This window comes from Thermobia domestica, chromosome 3 (assembly GCF_964235325.1).
Source record: "Thermobia domestica chromosome 3, izTheDome1.hap1.1, whole genome shotgun sequence".
NCBI lineage: Eukaryota > Metazoa > Arthropoda > Insecta > Zygentoma > Lepismatidae > Thermobia > Thermobia domestica.
In genome coordinates this window covers 143,628,258-143,646,329 of record NC_137456.1, presented here as the reverse complement: position 1 = coordinate 143,646,329, position 18,072 = coordinate 143,628,258, and positions in this window count along the sequence as shown.

Below are 18,072 nucleotides of genomic sequence, written 5' to 3'. Positions count from 1 at the left end.
GTGGTAGAGAACTCATCTCTAATGCATGAAATTCCTGGTTTGATCCCAGCTCGCGCCAATTAGGCTTATTGGTATGGTGGACAAACACCGTGTCATGAACGTTTCAGGGGTTCTCCCGTTTCCTCCTACTTTTTTCATTCCACCATCTCGTATATTATTATGATCACCGTCTAACTTAGTCTTGGAACATAATCTTGGGACATTAAGTTTAAAAAAAAACAACAACGAAGTAATGTCTTTCCTCAAGAATTACATTAAAATACATTTCCAGTAGAAGCTACATAAAATACTTCAGTTTTCATATTGGAAACATAATTCTTTGTTTTTAATTTTGTTTCCAAAGGAAGAAAATGCACCTAAAAAATCTTCAGTGAAAATAAATTAACAACTACATTAAAAAAAAGTTTTGGTAATTTTTACAGAGTTACATGTAAAGTGCATAGAGTGCTTTTGACAAATTTAACGCATTTATTTTATTCAATTAATTATGTATTTTGGAAATTAAGTTTTAAGAGTTAACATTTATCGAAGAAATAAGAATAAAATATCCAAAAACTATCTATATTTCGATAGTATTTTTTAAATATTTTATATTTATTACCACTTTATTATATTTATTATTTTATTATTATATTAATTATTTATTATTTTATACTATTTTATAAAAACAAGATGTTTGACTTGAATTAACTGCACATGTAAGTCTACTGAATTCTAACTACTCTACTTGGCCAAAATGAAATATGTGGAAAGTCTGGAGAACATACAGCAGATGACACAGTGCTAAGATGGACCAGCACGACAGAACTTAACATAGTGATGGAAATCTGAGAACTGGAACAGCTTATTTCACTGAAAGCATTGATGGTTTGATTCGAAGATATCAGCGTGGACTTGTACAGAGACATTGGCTATCGAAGGCGATGAACTGGAACAATCAGAGGTAGTAGTTTTCGACGTTTGTAATAAATACCCCCCTCCCAGCTTTCGACGATCTTGAAATGTAGCACCCTTCCGAACATTCGACGATCGCGACAATTACCCCCCTCCCATCGTTATATTTAATTTAGATAATTAATTAGAATTAAACTTATTAACTAGAATTAAGCATATTAACTTATCAGACTTTAAAAACAGTAAACAATGAAAAACAATATAAAAATCAAATTATAAATATAAACTGTATACAAAATTTAAAGTATCTAAAAAGTAAACGCTATATATAATAAACAATATGTAAATTGTAAAATATCAAAAAGTGTGAACAAAATTATTATAAAGAATAAATACTCAAAAATATATAATACAGAATTCATTAAAACATCCTTCCAAACATAGGTAAATACACAAAAAATAATCACAAATATATAAAAAAATTAATAAAAATTATGTATAAGATGAAAAAATAAGTATCATAAAACTATCATAAATAAGTATCAAAATTGGAAACGTATATAATAAAAAAAGCTGCTAAAAAGCATGGAGATTTCATTATTATACACACAATTATCAACGAAAGAAAATATCATGTTTCATAGGAAAATTGTATATACACATAAAAACACATCCAAATATTTTAAAACACACAAACAGAGTAATACGTACGTACAGAAAGTATAAAATTTAAAATGTGAAAGATGTCTGAAAAAAGATTGTAAAAATAAAGGAACTATTGTAAAACAAAATTTAAAAGAATAATAGTTAAGAATATGATATAATTTTTTTTAAAAAAAAAACTAAAAATCAAGATTATACAAGTATATAAGAATATTATAATTAAAAATATATAAAATTTAATTATAAAAATGTTATAAAATAGGTAAAAAGAACCAAAATAATGGCAATAAACATAAAAAATAATGAAAAAAGATTGAAATGTAAATATATATATATAAATGTAAAAGAAATTATAAAAATAAAACAATAACTGAAAAGAAACAGAGAAAGGTATGTATTACACATAAAAATACACAACTTGAGAGAAATAATAAAAAGATTCAAGGTTATATTACTACACTTCCTTGCATACAAACACACAAACACTAAAATAATAAAACTGAAAAGAAAAGCGAGAAAGTTATACATTGGATTCAACTCAAGAAAGTATATGACTTCATAGGCACTAGAATTGTTACATTAAGAGAAAAGTTCTACGTTATACACAAAATGATTTTAAAAAAAGCACAAAAATACACAAAATTGTTATTAATGTTTGTACATACATACAATGTGCTAATTGAAGGGCAAAAAGGGGGGAAATCGCCAGGCACATCTGAACACTTCCATGGAACCTCGTTCCTTTTGTGTTTTCTACGGGGGAAGGGACTTGGTAATGACATCAAACCTTCATGTTTAATCACAAAATTTAAATTTATAAACAAATAAGAAATCAACAGTTTCTTAACTTACTACTAAAGAATCTGTATTGAAATGGAATCTTACTCCGAGAAGACAGAGTACAAACTTTTAGTAAAGTGAGTTATCCGAAACGCTGAAAAGAAACATCTCCTGAACGGTGAACTACTTTGAATAAATATTCATAATAAATACAGTTATGCATTTTTGTAACTTAAATTTAACGTGGTGTTTTAGTGATTACAGAAATACAAATAAGATAGAAATATAATGCAAATACAATAACAAGAAATGGAAATAAAGAAAAAAATACTGTAAATGATTTAACGTAGAAAAATGAACAGTTCGAAAAATTTCTACCAGACAACATTAAAATCAATTTGGAAAAAAGATATTAAAAAGGTGGATATTCATGCCATGTTCTAAGTATTCATAGGCATGAAGTGAACGGAGGACATTATTCATATAATGCCCTTCAATGGGGTCGGAAATTTATTGTTTATATAATGTAAACAAAAATGATGTTTACATTATGCATAGTCAAGAACAAAAGAAAATAGCATATCTTATATACAGGCTGTATGTAAACTATTATATTTTCTTTTGTTTGAAGCTAGAAAATACAGAACTTAAATCATAGACGTTAGCCTGAAATCAAGAGGAAGAGAGAGACAAATTGTATTGTACAATTTAGACTATATATATATATATATATATATATATATATATATATATATATATATATATATATATATATATATATATATAACATAATAAATAAATATATAAAACAATGGAATAAAACAAAAATCACATGACACAAAAACAATATAAAAATTAATATCTAAAAGTGACGTTATATAATAAACAATACAAAAATTTTAATATACCTAAAAGAATTTTTAAAAATTTTATTACTTCTAGATTATTTCATTGCCAACCTATTTTTATTGACCCCATTTTTATATTCTTAACTTTGTACCAAAGGAAGATCTTTTTCCGTCATATCACAATATCGTGTCGTATCTAACTTCCCTCAATTCCTTTTATAATTCTTCCTGCTATCTTTAGGAGCAGTAGCAGATATAAAAGAAACGGTCAAATGAAAGAAGAATTTCTTAAAAACACATCACGGTCAGGATATGGAAAAGCTGAACAAAATAAGATATCAACGATAACTTATAGGAATTTATGCGGGCATGTGTACCTCATGTTACATAACGAAAAAGCTCTAGCAGAGATAGAGGGAGACGTCAGTTATATCGTTATTCAATAGAGAACTGGCAGCCGTGTTGGAACTCATGGAGGTGCTTCAATATTCTACGAGAGGGAAGTGAAAAAGTAAAGGGACACCTGCACTTTCTCACACTAGGGTTTGGTATCACTGCTAGTATCCAGCACTGAATTAGTGTCATCTGCAGCACTTCTATGCAACATGTCACTTTTATTCCCGCATTAGTCGTTGGAGTGTAGCAGACTGTTAAACATGGCGGCTCCATTGTCGATGTGCACAAAGGAGGGAATGAGGGAAGTGATTTGCTTTTTGTTTGCGGAAGTTGTTGAACCTGCGGAAATTATTCGTTGAATGCAAGCACAGAATGGTGATAGCTGTTTATCGTGAAGCAAAATCTACAAATGGGTAGAGTATTTCAAACAAGGAAGAACTTCTTTATGTGACGAAGAAAGATCAAGCAGGCCATCGACGTCAACGACTGGCGATGAATCGATAGGCTAAAGTTTCGGAAAGCGTGTGCAAGGTGGGTCCCGAAAGAATTGTCAGCGCAGCATAAGGCACAAATATTGGAGATCTCTCGTAAACATAAATCAATCGAATCATTGTCTGTATCGAGGGCCCCTACGATCCTTCAGATTAACATTTTAGCATCAGAAACAAACCAAAGTTGCTAGAACATTGGAATACAAGAAAATAGGTTAGGATGTGCTTAGACCATTATCATATTCCGTTCTATTCTCTATATAATCTCATTTAAAATCCTACATTACTTAAGTTCACAAGAATATTGAGGAAATGAAGAACAATTATTATACAATAATGCGAGAAAGTGAAATGTTCACGTTGTGTTTCTTAGAATTAATTTTGACTATTTTGCTTGTTAAGGTATCGGAAATTTTAATGTCTATCGTCAAAGAATTCTTGAAAGATATAAATAGTTCACAACGTGTGTTATGCAATATACGAGACATCTAACTTCCAATAAACTTGAATGATTCAAAATTTTAGGACTCTAAACTGGATTTCATCAATGATTAATACGAAAAATGTTACTCGGGGAAATCTTATAAGCGTATGCTATTTATTTTTTATATTTGAAAACAAAATCGAAAGTTTTCTTGTAATGAAAGTCAACACTAATGCTCGAAATAATTCCTACTAAAATATTAACAGGAGTAAACCTAAAATACGAAAATTTCACTTTTTTGTTTTTAAATTATAAAATTTTATCATTCATGAGTACAAGTGTGTACTTTTTCTATAGATAAAAAATTATTAAACCAACTTTATTGTTTCTGAAATAGTTCAAATAAATGACTTTTATCTCTCTCTTCAATTTTCTAACTTTAGAAACGTGAATACAGATCGAACACTATGCCTTGATTTCTGAGATGCTAAAATCAAGGAAATTTATAAGATTTTCATATGAGCTAACACAGCTTGATCGAAAATAAATAATAATCCCTAGATACTGTCTTATTAATTTGGTTGATATTTCAGGTAAAATTTCTACCTTTTTCAGCAACCAAGATACTACGGCTGGACTGTATAAAATGGAATGTATTAAACGAGATGACAATTTAAGACTACACAATATTGGAGAATTAAAATTTATTAAACAATAACAAGTATAAAAAATTTGAAACTAAACTAAAAATATATTACAAAATATCAAATTTAAGATATAAAAAAGAAAAAGAATGAAAAAGAAAAACAGATGAAATTACAGGCCATATTCTAACAGTAATTATCAACCTGTGAATAAAATACTCTAAAATAAAAATAAATAAATAAATAACTTATTAGAGGAAATAAAATCAAAACAATCTATATAAATTATATAAATTGGAAATCGAAAATTTTAAGTTACAAGTCACATCCAATCTGTTGGTTAGTGTTTACACTTAAAGGAACAAACCAGGACGCAAAATTTCAAAATCAGATGCATCGAGAAACCAAAAATGATGGTCGCTAGTATTTCTCACATACACATTATGAGAAGTCCCCTCCACCCCCACCCAACGGCCTTTGGTTTAACAAATAAATAAATTACATCAGGGCATAAAATTTCAAAACCAGACATTCAGATTCAGGATAATCAATTTTGAACTGGGCAATTCACATACATGTTAAAAAATATCTTACCTTAAGACTTCACGTTTGTGTAACGCTCTCTCTCTCTGCACTGAAGTACCAGTTGTCGCTTGCAGTGATAATGGTATCCCACGCAAATATCTATTTTTTAACAATATTTTATATATTTATTTTGCTATTTATTTATTTATTTATTTATCACTGACATCGTGACGTGATTGGTTGATGTATTCTAGGCACTGGGCTGTCCCCGCAGCTGTTCTAGATTCAAACAGTGGGGAAAACTATCTCTCGCGTTGACGTACCAGGAGGCAAACCTTTGATTGAGGATGGGAAAGGAGGGGCAAACTACAACGTTGTGAAGACTTCACTTTGCATGTCCATTGTAAACACTTCATATTTCCTGTTTACTCTCACTCAGTCACAATTATTTTCGTGCTTCACTGAAACTGTGCAGCCCTGCGAGTTTAGACAGAAACCATTCCTACTGAATGCTGACCGCCAGCTCTAAATTCCTAGTCGCCAATGGCGATCTGGGGACCGGAAAGTTTGCGCCCTGAACAAAGTTAATACTATCACGAAGAGGAATGTGCGTACGGTTTCCTGGATTTTTTTTAAAAAAAAATTGCGATATTTACCATTATTTAACGTACAGATACTAAAGCAGTAGAGCCCTTACGGAATCACAGGGCTGTGGAAAACATATTTTGAGAATTGACTCCTATGAACAGACTTGAGAAGTAGTTGCAAATTCGAAACACACCTATATACTTATGCATAAGTTCAGTATGTGCCCACGTTGTTTGTTATAAAGGGAAAAGTCTATTACATTTTGTTTTATGTAGCAGCGATTAAATGTTGGTAGCGTCGTCAAACGTATTTCAAAGGACAGTAGTTTCCAAGTAGTACAACCAAGGATGATCTATGCTACTACCTTTGTGAATAATCGTTATTTCGAGCGTTTGCAAGTATAATAATACTAATAGGATTGAAAATGAAGTCCGTCGGAGGCGTTGTCTGCTACAGTCTATCTCGAAATTGATTCTAATTGGTTCATTAAATTCTAAAACTTTATGACACACGCAATGGGATTGCGCGACAGACCGATTGGGAACCACTGCCCTATACAATGAATTGGATAACGCTAAGATTACCTATTGTATTACTGTCCATCTTATCCACCGGATACGTATGCACATAATGTGAATAAATATACATAATAAACACATATAACACTTTTACTCGCTCCTAGGATCATTGTAAAACCGAAGTTGTACATTAGTAGCACATCAATCATTTAATATTTCATTGGAGAAGTACACCCTGTCCACCACGCACGAAACACACAAGAAAGTCAATTAAGTACAGGAATGCATAGTCGCTATACAATCAAATGCCGTCGCTTGGGACCTATTACAAAATCTACATCGTTCCGGCTTTTCTTGGTGAAGTTTTAAAATTATTATCCTTCATCCGCTATTTAACAGAAACGCCACTCGCAACTTCTGATGTTACCTAATTCTACTATCACCCTACATTTATAAAAACTGGAATACGTGACACCAACAATACTGATATATGTACACTACACGGAAAGGGGCCGCGATGGCTCAATGGTAGAGCGTTCACCTCTGGTGCATGTCCTTGGTTCGATCCCAGCTCGCGTCAAGTGAGTTTTGTGGTGGACAAATACCGTGTGCGTGGGATTTCTCGGGGTTCTCCCATTTCCTCTCACTTTCTTCATACCAGCATTTCATTCATTTCTCATCATCACCGTCTCCTTCAGCCTGTGGGACATAAAACTTACGGATTTCGTTTTCATTTTTCACTTGTTGGGGAAGCAATAAATTATACCCTTTGCTTTTGAAATAAGCTCTCAAATCTGCATTGAGGAGGGCAAGAAGAAATAGTAGTGATGTTGTTTCACGTCACACACTTAATTACTCACAAATCGCGAGGCGTACATTTTCCGTCAGCACTGCTTTTGTATTTTTACGAAAATCAAGCATGAATATTGATTTATTTGGCCTAATTATAAAAAGGCGAAAAACGATTGAAGAGTAAACTAACACCATCGACTATGCAACCTTTCCTCAAATTTAACATTACGTTCTCTCTGCAAGGATCCTTCCGTCTGGAAATCACTGGAAACTTCCCAGTGTTTCGGAGACAGTTTTCACCTTGTCCACCGAGAACAAAAAATTAACATTATGAACAAGAGAAAATAATTTTATAACTAATCATTAAGATCACTAACATTTTATTTGATCTACAGGATTACTTTATGGAAAGAAACATAAAACTAATTGAACTATAAACATACTGGCTACTTAACAGTTGTCTATCCAATAGCAAAGGAACTACAGACATCTACAACTTCAATAATCCTAATTTATACACCTAATGTATATATAAGTTCAAGCTTGTAACATACACCTATGAGTTAAGAGTTTGGGTTTCCGGCAATGACGGTGCCAGTTTTAATTTCTTGGGGCGGCAAACGGCGGTCAGAGAAAAGTTTTGGAGGGCAGCTATTTCTTTTGTATACCGAAAAGGGTAGTTTCATATTACGTAATCTACATTACAATACAACATATCCGGGGAGCAGTCGGGGCGGATGTAATCACAAGGGAAGCGCCCGACTCAATTGCCTTCTTCTGCATCACCATTAGTTCTGGACTTTTCGAAAGAAAAATCGGATATTTGCATTCTTCTAACATAATCAACAATTTAAAATATTTAATTCTTGGAATTCAACATGATCGTTTCTATTCTATCTACAATTTAACAAATCGTAAGTTTCTTCATTAAAAAAAAAAAAAAAAAAAACGAACGCGGTTAAAAGGAAGTTACCGTGGCCCCGTATTTTTCAACATTTTTGTGTTTAAAACGTAGATTTAGATCAAGTTGTGTCCTTTGGCACCACTTTTGATTTCTGAAACCGACCGCTTCAACGTCAAACTAAGAGTCAAAAATAAAAAGTGGGACCATTTGGGCAATGCGAACCAGTTATCGATTGGGACGAAATGGGTGTCACTTGATTCGATTTACACATATATGAATAATTGATATGCTATTTTTCGGAAAATTCAATTTTGATCCGGAAAATTAACGAAAATCCAAGGTCCAAAAGTCCCGATTTTCGTTAATTTTTGGGGTCAAAATAACATTTTCGGGAAAATGGAATACCAGTTATTCATGTACATGTAAATACTAATCGAATGACACCCATTTCGTCCCAATCGGTCACTGGTTCGCATTGCTTAAATGGTCTCACTTTTTATTTTTGACCCCTAATTTGACCTTGAAGCGGTCGGTTCTAGAAATCAAAAGTGGTGCCATTGGACATAGCTAATCGAAATCTACATTTTAAACTGATGTATTAGATATATTCAGTATGTCAGAATATGTATTTAGAAACAGGATTATTACCGAGTACCTGACACTCGAAGTGCATTGATTAATTGTACGGGTAAAAGTATATATGTATATGTATGTATTATACGACACTATAATTAGGCATTAAGCCTGTTGTGTTGCTTTCTAAATAAATAAAACCCAAAAATGTTGAAAAATACGAGGCCACGATAATTCCCTTTTAACCGAACTTGGTGTATGCTAACCGCTTCGCCACGAGAGAGCTCACTGTTTTGTACGAATGCAAGAGTACTAAGCAATTCAGCCTTTTCTATACCTCAAAAACTTTAGATCTCAGATCTCAACAGTTATGGCTATAATTACAATGGTCAGCATTTTTTAATTACCCTCTATTGTGTCTTGTAGCCGGCGTCCCTAACTGCATAAGTAACTATCTTGCTTTTCTCAATTTATTCTTAATTTTTTTATAAAATAACCTAATTTTTATTTTTTACCTTCCATATTGTTTTCCTACGCGTGTTTTGCAATCCTAACGTTGAAGAAATCTTGATTTAACCTATTCTATGAAGTTTTCACCTATTTGATGTAAATTGCCACCGAAACGAAAAATGAAATAACCACCGCATCACACTAAAAACCATAAATTAGGCCTAAATCTACAAATTAACATGTAAAGAACACTAAGAAAATACGCAATGGATTTTCTGCTGAGTTATAGTTGTAAGCCTACAGCTAAGTTTTAATGTACAAAACTACTTAATCGACTATTAGCTGATTAAATAAAGCTTTACTAGCAGAAAAATCGGACTTGAGATGTTACACTAATGGACAAGATGTTCATCATCTATATATTAGGCCTAAACTACCATGTAAGCCTAAGTTCAATACATATAATCTATACCATTTTTTACTACTCAGCTAGCTTAACGTGACTTTTTTCAATTAACTAAACCTTTTTTCTTACCTTAATCTGAAGTCAAATTCACTTAAAAATATATATATATATATAATATACTTCACTCACTGTCTTGTACCTCCGCTTCCACATCCAGTTTCACGCCGTCTTGCAATCGCGAATGTTGGTTTCTATGGTGTTGTAAATAAAAGAAAAACGATATCCGATATGTCCATTCTTGAATAATAACCGAAAGCTATCGAACAACAATGAAGCGCATTTTTTTTAAATAAAAAGAGTTAAAACCAATTGTAAACTAGCAAAGTATATAAATTAAGACTTTATTTCTTTTGCTGGAGGTTGCTTATGTAGAAAGAGCATGATTACAGTTTCTATTCATATATGTAAAAAATCTTATTAAAGGGACATTCATGTACCGGGTGTATTAAAAGTCCAAGGCCATTGACCAACTGCCTTATGAGTAAAGATAGGAAAAAATGGAAGGAAAGTTGTTGGAAATAGATGGTTTACAATGTAAAATGGTGGAATTTTTCTAATTGCACAAGTCGTTTCGGCGTAACGTGAAGTTTTGAATTGGGTAGGCTGAAATACTTTGCGGATAGTGTTTATTCACACAATATAGGTATCATTTTACAGTTGACTATACAATGCAAGAAAAAATAAAACACTGCTTCTGTTTCACTTAGAGTATTATTCCTTCAAATAAACAAGCTTATTTTGTATTAACTGTTCATCATTCAAACACAAACTCAAGTTATCCATTTCACTCATAATAACAAATACCAAAACGCTAATACGAAACATTACAATTGCACAATCGTGCACAGTACATTATACTATTACGAGCACAAGTGTACGTCCTACACACGTGAAGAATAGTTTAATGCAGGGTTTCTCAACCTGGGAGTCGCCACTCCTAAGAAGGTCGCGAGAGGGTTTAATGGAGGTCGCGAAGATAAGCGGAAGAGAAATATAATCAGAATCTTGTTCTAATAGGTATATTTTTATGTTTACACAAACTGTTAAGAACAACAAAAAATAGCTCTACTAAACATTTTCAACAGTGCTGAGGTGTTTAAAAACCAGTTTAAATGAAAGAAGTACGATACGAAACTAATGAGAACTGCACATTGAAATACCAGAAAAATATAAATGCAACAAAACCTGTATATTGAAATACAATTAAAATTGGAAGCTAATGAGATACCTGAGCCTGGTTTCATTTCGTTAGTGTGGCAATGTCCGGTTCAATTCTCGTGACAGACATTATCAAGTCATTTAAAATACTCAATAACTTTTTTAACAATTTTAAGTCTTTTGAACCAAAATTAGAAATCATTTTATTTTTTATTATACGATCCAAAATTAAGGGAGTCATGAAGTTTAAAATTTTCAAACGGCCTCCATTTTCAAACAGTATGACGGATCGGATTCGATATTTGTAATATGAATGAACTGACAAAATTTAGTTTTAAACCATTCGCTTTTAGGGTAGTTACTGTGTCTACTATATACAAGAAATGGATTCTACTATTATAGAAAGAAATGGATATTGTGAGATCTGCGCAAGAGATATATTAAAAATCCAACACAAGCTTATTACAAACCAGAAACTATAAGGCAAGAGGATGTGATAAAATGCAGATCGTGGTAGCAATTAGGTAAACCACTAGTTTAATGAATACAAATCGGAATTTTGAATGTTAGAGAAATTTCCCTTTAGAAGAGAAGTTGCCAAGCACAATGAAACACTTCTTCCCTTATTTCTAATGAAAAGTTTAAATAGCGAATCCAAAGAAACGGAAATTATAATATTATAAAAATAGCCAATCTTCCCTCTTTAGATAATGAAACTATGTATTTCCGTACTGTTCCCTTGGGCCCTCACCATAACAACAAAACAACATTATTCGGAAACTGGTAACCTGTTAGCCTCCCCATGAAAGAAAAATTAATCGGAATTGCACCAGATCGTTTGGTCGTTGTTTGATCGCCAAGCGTAGTGACGTAGGCTAATACTCATAATTTTGTAGTGGGTCTAACAGGTTAACCTTTAAGCCCCCCTCCTCATGGAAGCAAAATCGGGCCTAATCGTCTGATCTCCAATCGTAGTCATATAATAGGCATCAGAGCCCCGCACGGGCCGGGCGCGCCCGTTTGTCCCGGCGGATTACCCGACCCGGAACTGCCCGTTTCAAGTAATATCAAACTGGACCGGGCCCGAACTGGGCAAGGCACATTCCGGGCCGGACACAAATGCTATAGGGCCGAGTCGGACACACGTATATCCGGGCCGTCCCAGCTCGGTCCGGAAACTGTGAAGGATGGATCGGAAAGTAATGTTGTCAGTCTATGTGTTTAGGAAACTAACTCTTTATTTATTCAAGACTCTAAAGTACTGTACTACTACTACTACCATTACTACATCTACTACTACGACGACCACTGCTAATAGGCCTACTACTACAACTGCTACGACTTCGCGTCAGAGTTGACATGTCTGGTGGTACCGAATTTACCTTCTAAGTACAGAAAAAAAGAGAAATGCTAGTTATTATGGCCGGTCTGCGTAGAATGTGAACCGATGCTTGATCTACGAGGGACAACGGCGGCTCATTAGGAAAAACACACATCTGGTGCTAGAGGTCGTCGGATCAATCCCTGTTCGTGCTATGTGAGCTTTGTGGTGGACAAACTACGTGTGCGTGGGAGTTTCCGGGGTGATCCCGCTTCCTCCCACTGTTTTCATTCCACCAATTCATCTCATCATCATCCATACGTCCTGAGCCGTAGTTACTTAAAGAACGTATGATAAAGTCAAGTACTTGACCTACTAAGTAGAATTTGGTACGCTACCATTAGAAGGGGACGCGCCAGCTCAGTGGTAGAGCGTTCACCACTTCCGGAACAAAATTTTGAATTTTTATAAAGATCCATCATCTAATGCTTCGTCCCCTGTGCCCCCTAAAATGGTGCGTTACCAAAATAACATTCCAGATTTGAAAAACGCATACTCATTTGCTACAATGACGCCAAATTTCACATTAATATGTAAGGACGAGTGTTCGCCCTTACTGTGTTTTATTTTTTGAATAAAGGATTAGTGTAAAAGTGTATATAATTTTGTTACTGATAAAAGTAAGTCTGGCCAGACATATTTAATTACATATATACGTATTATGTGTTATATATTTATAATTTCATCTTGGTTATTGCCTATTTATTTGTATTTGTATATCTGTTTAAACTGTGTATTTCTTACTTGGAATTCTTTCAGCTTTATTTAACGAACTCAACATTCAAGTTTTTTTCTATATAGTTTTTTCTTATAGTGATCGATGGAATTTTTCGGAGGCTTGTGACGCTTGCTCGCATTCAAAAGACGTTTTTGTGGATTTTTAAGCGAAAATAAAATTAAGTAAACTAAAAAACAGAAGGGTCTTCGACCATATAAAAGGTAGCCTCTCGGAGCATAGAGGGCTGGATGACTATGGTTGTTAGAGCCGTTCTACGTTGAAGGTCCTGCCTCGCCTTTTCAAAAACTTTCCTATCTTGTAGGGAACGATCTGAATGATGACCGATGACAGAGAATAAATGATTTCTCTGGAGCCTGAGTGATGGCGTTAGAATTTCTTATTTTATAAGGAAATAAGTAGGGACTGGCCTAAGTGATGGCTAGAGCAAGGAATGAGTGATTTCCTTCGGTCTGAGTGATGACCAAGTTCTGATAACATTTAGCTAGCCAGGTGATAAGTTTGAATGATAGCTTATTGGAATAAGTGATTCCCATTATCTTCTACTTAGGAGTAGGTTATAAACATTTTTAACCCAAGAGGCAGAAAACACTTTAAGGTTTCTTATATACTTTTTTATTCCTAGGCCAGAGAAACCTGAGTGATGGTCTTCTCTTTAGAGAAAGAGAATCAGTCTTTGAACTAAGTGACGTCCATTGACAACAAGGTCTCTTACATTTATAGACGGAAAGTTGAAGTCAGGCTTTCCTGATAGCGGTAGGCATCAGACAAAACTGTGAGGGAGTGACGGATCGGTGGAGTATGACTAAGAAAATTTCTAGGAGTCTGTTGGTCTGAGTGATGATCATCTGACTTAAGGAATAGGGCTCTGAAGTGAAAGAGTTCCGGATTTTTTTTTTATTTTTACCTTAAGGAATTTCGTCGAATCACTTCAATTTATTTATTTCCTGAATAAATATTTATTTACCCTGATAAGACTAATTTCATTTGAGAATAAGACAACCCATAATATTTTATGGTAATTTTAATAATTTGTTTGTAGTTTATTGTGATTGGATACCCTTAGAGAGCCGAAACAGTCTGGAAGGAATGAACCACAACAAATTAACAAAAAATACCTTCTTCTCGTATGTCCTTACTAAGGATATTTATGGTGATTTTTTTTTCTATTTTTGAAACGGGGCTGTAGCCCCATTATCATTCACTCTTACATGTAAGGAGCATTGGAGCATTACTTCTGTGACATTCGTGATTAATCTGACGCTTACTGGCATTCCGAAAATAAATTTTGGGATTTTTCTAACACATCACTCACCACCTTTTTACACTCCTTGCCAAGGGCGCCGATTCTGGGGGTCCCAGGGGGCCCCCAAAACTCGTGTAGGCGCCCATATATTTTTATGAATATATATTTTTATTGTTATAAATATATTTTTATGAATGAGCTCCCCAAAGTTACAGAGAAATCGGCGCCCTTGCCCCCCGAAAGGGGGGCCTTCCCAAAATAATGTTTAAGGCGCCTTTACTAGCTTTGTGAATGGGTGGGTGTTTATGCATTTTGTAACAAATACAACTCATTTGCCCCAAAATCTTTACGAATAATTATTGGAGAAAACTGCTTCTTCGCTCTGGATACCACTACCGAACGCAATTGTTGGAATTCAAATACTGTGCCACAACAATGCGTATCTCAAAACTATCGTAGTGACCCTCGTAATCATTTTTACCTGACCGCCCAATCCAGCGGTGTGGCAGTCTGTTGTTGAGGAAATTTCTGACATTGTGATGAAAGTGACATGGAGCTCCATCCAATTGATAGATGAAGTTTGCACTGTCATGTTCCAGCTGTGGCATAAGTCACGTAGTAAGCATTTGTAGAAACGTTTGTCCAGTCACAGTTCCTTGGTCAAAGAAGTACGGACCATAAACTTTTGAAGATGAAATTGCACAAAACACATTCGTGTTCGGTGAATTACGCACAATTTCACAGATTTGATGAGGCTTCTCAGTTCCCCAAATGCGAACATTTTGTTTGTTCACTCTTCCTGTCATATGGAACGTAGCCTCATCACTGAAACAAAGTTTGACCAAAAAATCATCAACACTGCACAACTCTTGAAATGACTCACAAGAAGTCTTGCGACACGTGTGATCATTAGGTGTTAAGTGTTGTAACAACTGCACTCGATACAGATACATCTTTGAATGTTTACGCACTACACGCCAAACAGTTGTTTGAGGCATTTGAAGCTCTTTGCTAACTCTCCTTGTTGACTTTTGTGGGCTGCGTTGAAAACTGGTTCGAACCCTTTCAACATCTGCCTCAGAAGTAACGGCCTACCGGACGATTTTTCTTTACAAATGCATCCCGTTTTGTTGAATTTGTCATACCACTTACGTATGGAGTTCTTTGATGATGGATCTTTATGAAATTTTGTGCGGAACTCGCGTTGAACACTAACAACAGATACACAAACGTGGAACTGTAAAACGCAAAATGCTCACTCTGCACCACAGGCAGCCATCTTGGAGCTAATCACTCTGCCACCTAGCGGATAAATTTTAAACTACTACGCTCGTTCCAAACAAAACTTGAGGATAATATTGAAAGTATTTCCATAGAGATTTCATTGTTGATAGAGTATTATCACTTATAGAACGTTTCCTTATCGTTCACATCATTTTGAATCACGCTGTATATATATATATATATATATATATATATATATATATATATATATATATATATATAGATAGATAGATAGATAGATAGATAGATAGATAGATAGATAGGTAGGTAGGTAGGTGTGTGTCTGTGTAATATGTGTGCGTGTATTGTATAGTATTTTGAGTCAGTTTCCTGACCAACGTTACGTTACATCTTAGGAATCTACAATTACTTCACTTTTGAACAAAGAGACGTTTATCCTTGTTTCCCCTACGTAGTTCATAACACTTCATAATTTTAGAGAAAAATACCTGGCAACGTGTATCACTTCTATTCTTCTGATTTATTTAAAGAACCAATTATCGGTTGGTCGCAAACTGGAATTATTATTTTCGACTGAGGTATCTTATCAAATTCTCAATCAAATTTGGCCGATACATGAACTTGTCGCAAATTGGAGTAATAAATCGCACGGAATCAATAAAAATATATGCACAGAAAGCTATATTAATCCATATATCCACATTTGTGTGTTCTTCTATTTTGTAGTTGACCATCCATCACAACAGAGTTAATACTTGATCTGTTGATGATTTGCGGGTGAACCATCTCAACCAAATTCTTGCGGTCCACAATCTCGCCTGGCGAAAACCTCGCGGACCAAAATCTCGCATAACCGAAATCTTGCCGGACGAAATCTAGCTTGGCCAAAACCTCGCGGGATAAAACTTAGCCATTTAAATCTCGTCGTATCAAATCTTCCATTAGCTATTTCTTCTGTGTAGAATGTTTAAAATATATATTTTAAATATTCACAGTACAATTGGGAAATAATAATTATTATAAATAAATGACAAGGCAGAACATAGTAAGTGATTTTATTAATTTTTAAAAGATGAAAAGAAAGATAGGTAAATAGTTAGTTCGCAGCTTATCAATATAACACTTGCGTTGAAAACAGATCTTCGCAGTTTATACTCTCCTTATAATATAATTAGATAGAGGTGCAGAACAAGAATGAGGCGCCACTTTGTTTTGGAAAATTTACGGGTAAAATCTTTTAACTCTTAACAATTATGTTCTAAGGTGATCTTTTTACGTATGTGGCTAAAACTACACAGGGGTATTTTGTATCCCCTTAGGTATCTATGTTACAATATTTATTTCAAGTATGTTATTGTTGTATTTTACTATTGTAAAAAGCAAAATAAAGAACAGATAATATTAGTGCCTATTGAAAGTACCGTTGCAATAGTGCATTCATATTGCAATATTGCAAGCTTTTCTGCCACAAGAATATTACGGAATTAATAGAGTTCTATATATAATTAATATAGATATTAATAGAGTTCATATAGCGTTTAAACAAATTTCTGTTTCGTTAACCTAACCTCCTAAACTAACCTACACTACCAAAACCAACATAACCTAACAAAGCACAACCCAATATACACTATGGGGCCGCGGTGGCTGAATGGTAGAGCGTTCACTTCTGGTGCATGGTGTCCCGGGTTCGAACCCTGCTCCCGCCAAGTGAACCTTGTGGTGGACAAACACCATGTGCGTTGCTTTCCTCGGGGATCTCCCGTTTCCTCCCACTTTCTTCATTCCGCCATTTCATTCATCTCTCATCATCATCGTCTCCTTTAGCCTAGCCGGCATAACTGTGGGACGTAAAACTCAAAGACTTCATTTCATTTCATTTTTCGATTACAATCGTTTCACAGCCTGAATATATTCCAAATAGATATTATTATTATTTACATGATATTCTGTCGCTAGTAAATAAATTAAATTAGAATAAAATATTGAATATTTTGTACTTCAAAATAGTGGGGCGCACGCATCCTCCTCGTCACCCCCCCCCCCCAGAGACGCCGTGTTCTCGCGCAATAAGAATAAGTGGGTAAGACTACGACTCAAGGTACTAGAGTAGGGTGACCAACCGTCCCGTAAAAACGGGATTGTTCCGTTTTTTCACTACCATTCTCGGTGTCCCGAAAACTTCTCCCGTACATTGGGTACAAAAAACCTTTAGAATCGCTAAAATTTCCTAATTTATATTATTATTTTCTAAGCTATGTGATTATATTGGAATATGTCTAATTACTGAGCAACGTCATTACGACGTTTGCAATATTAGATGTGGTGGCTGCACTGTTTTTCCTCCTAG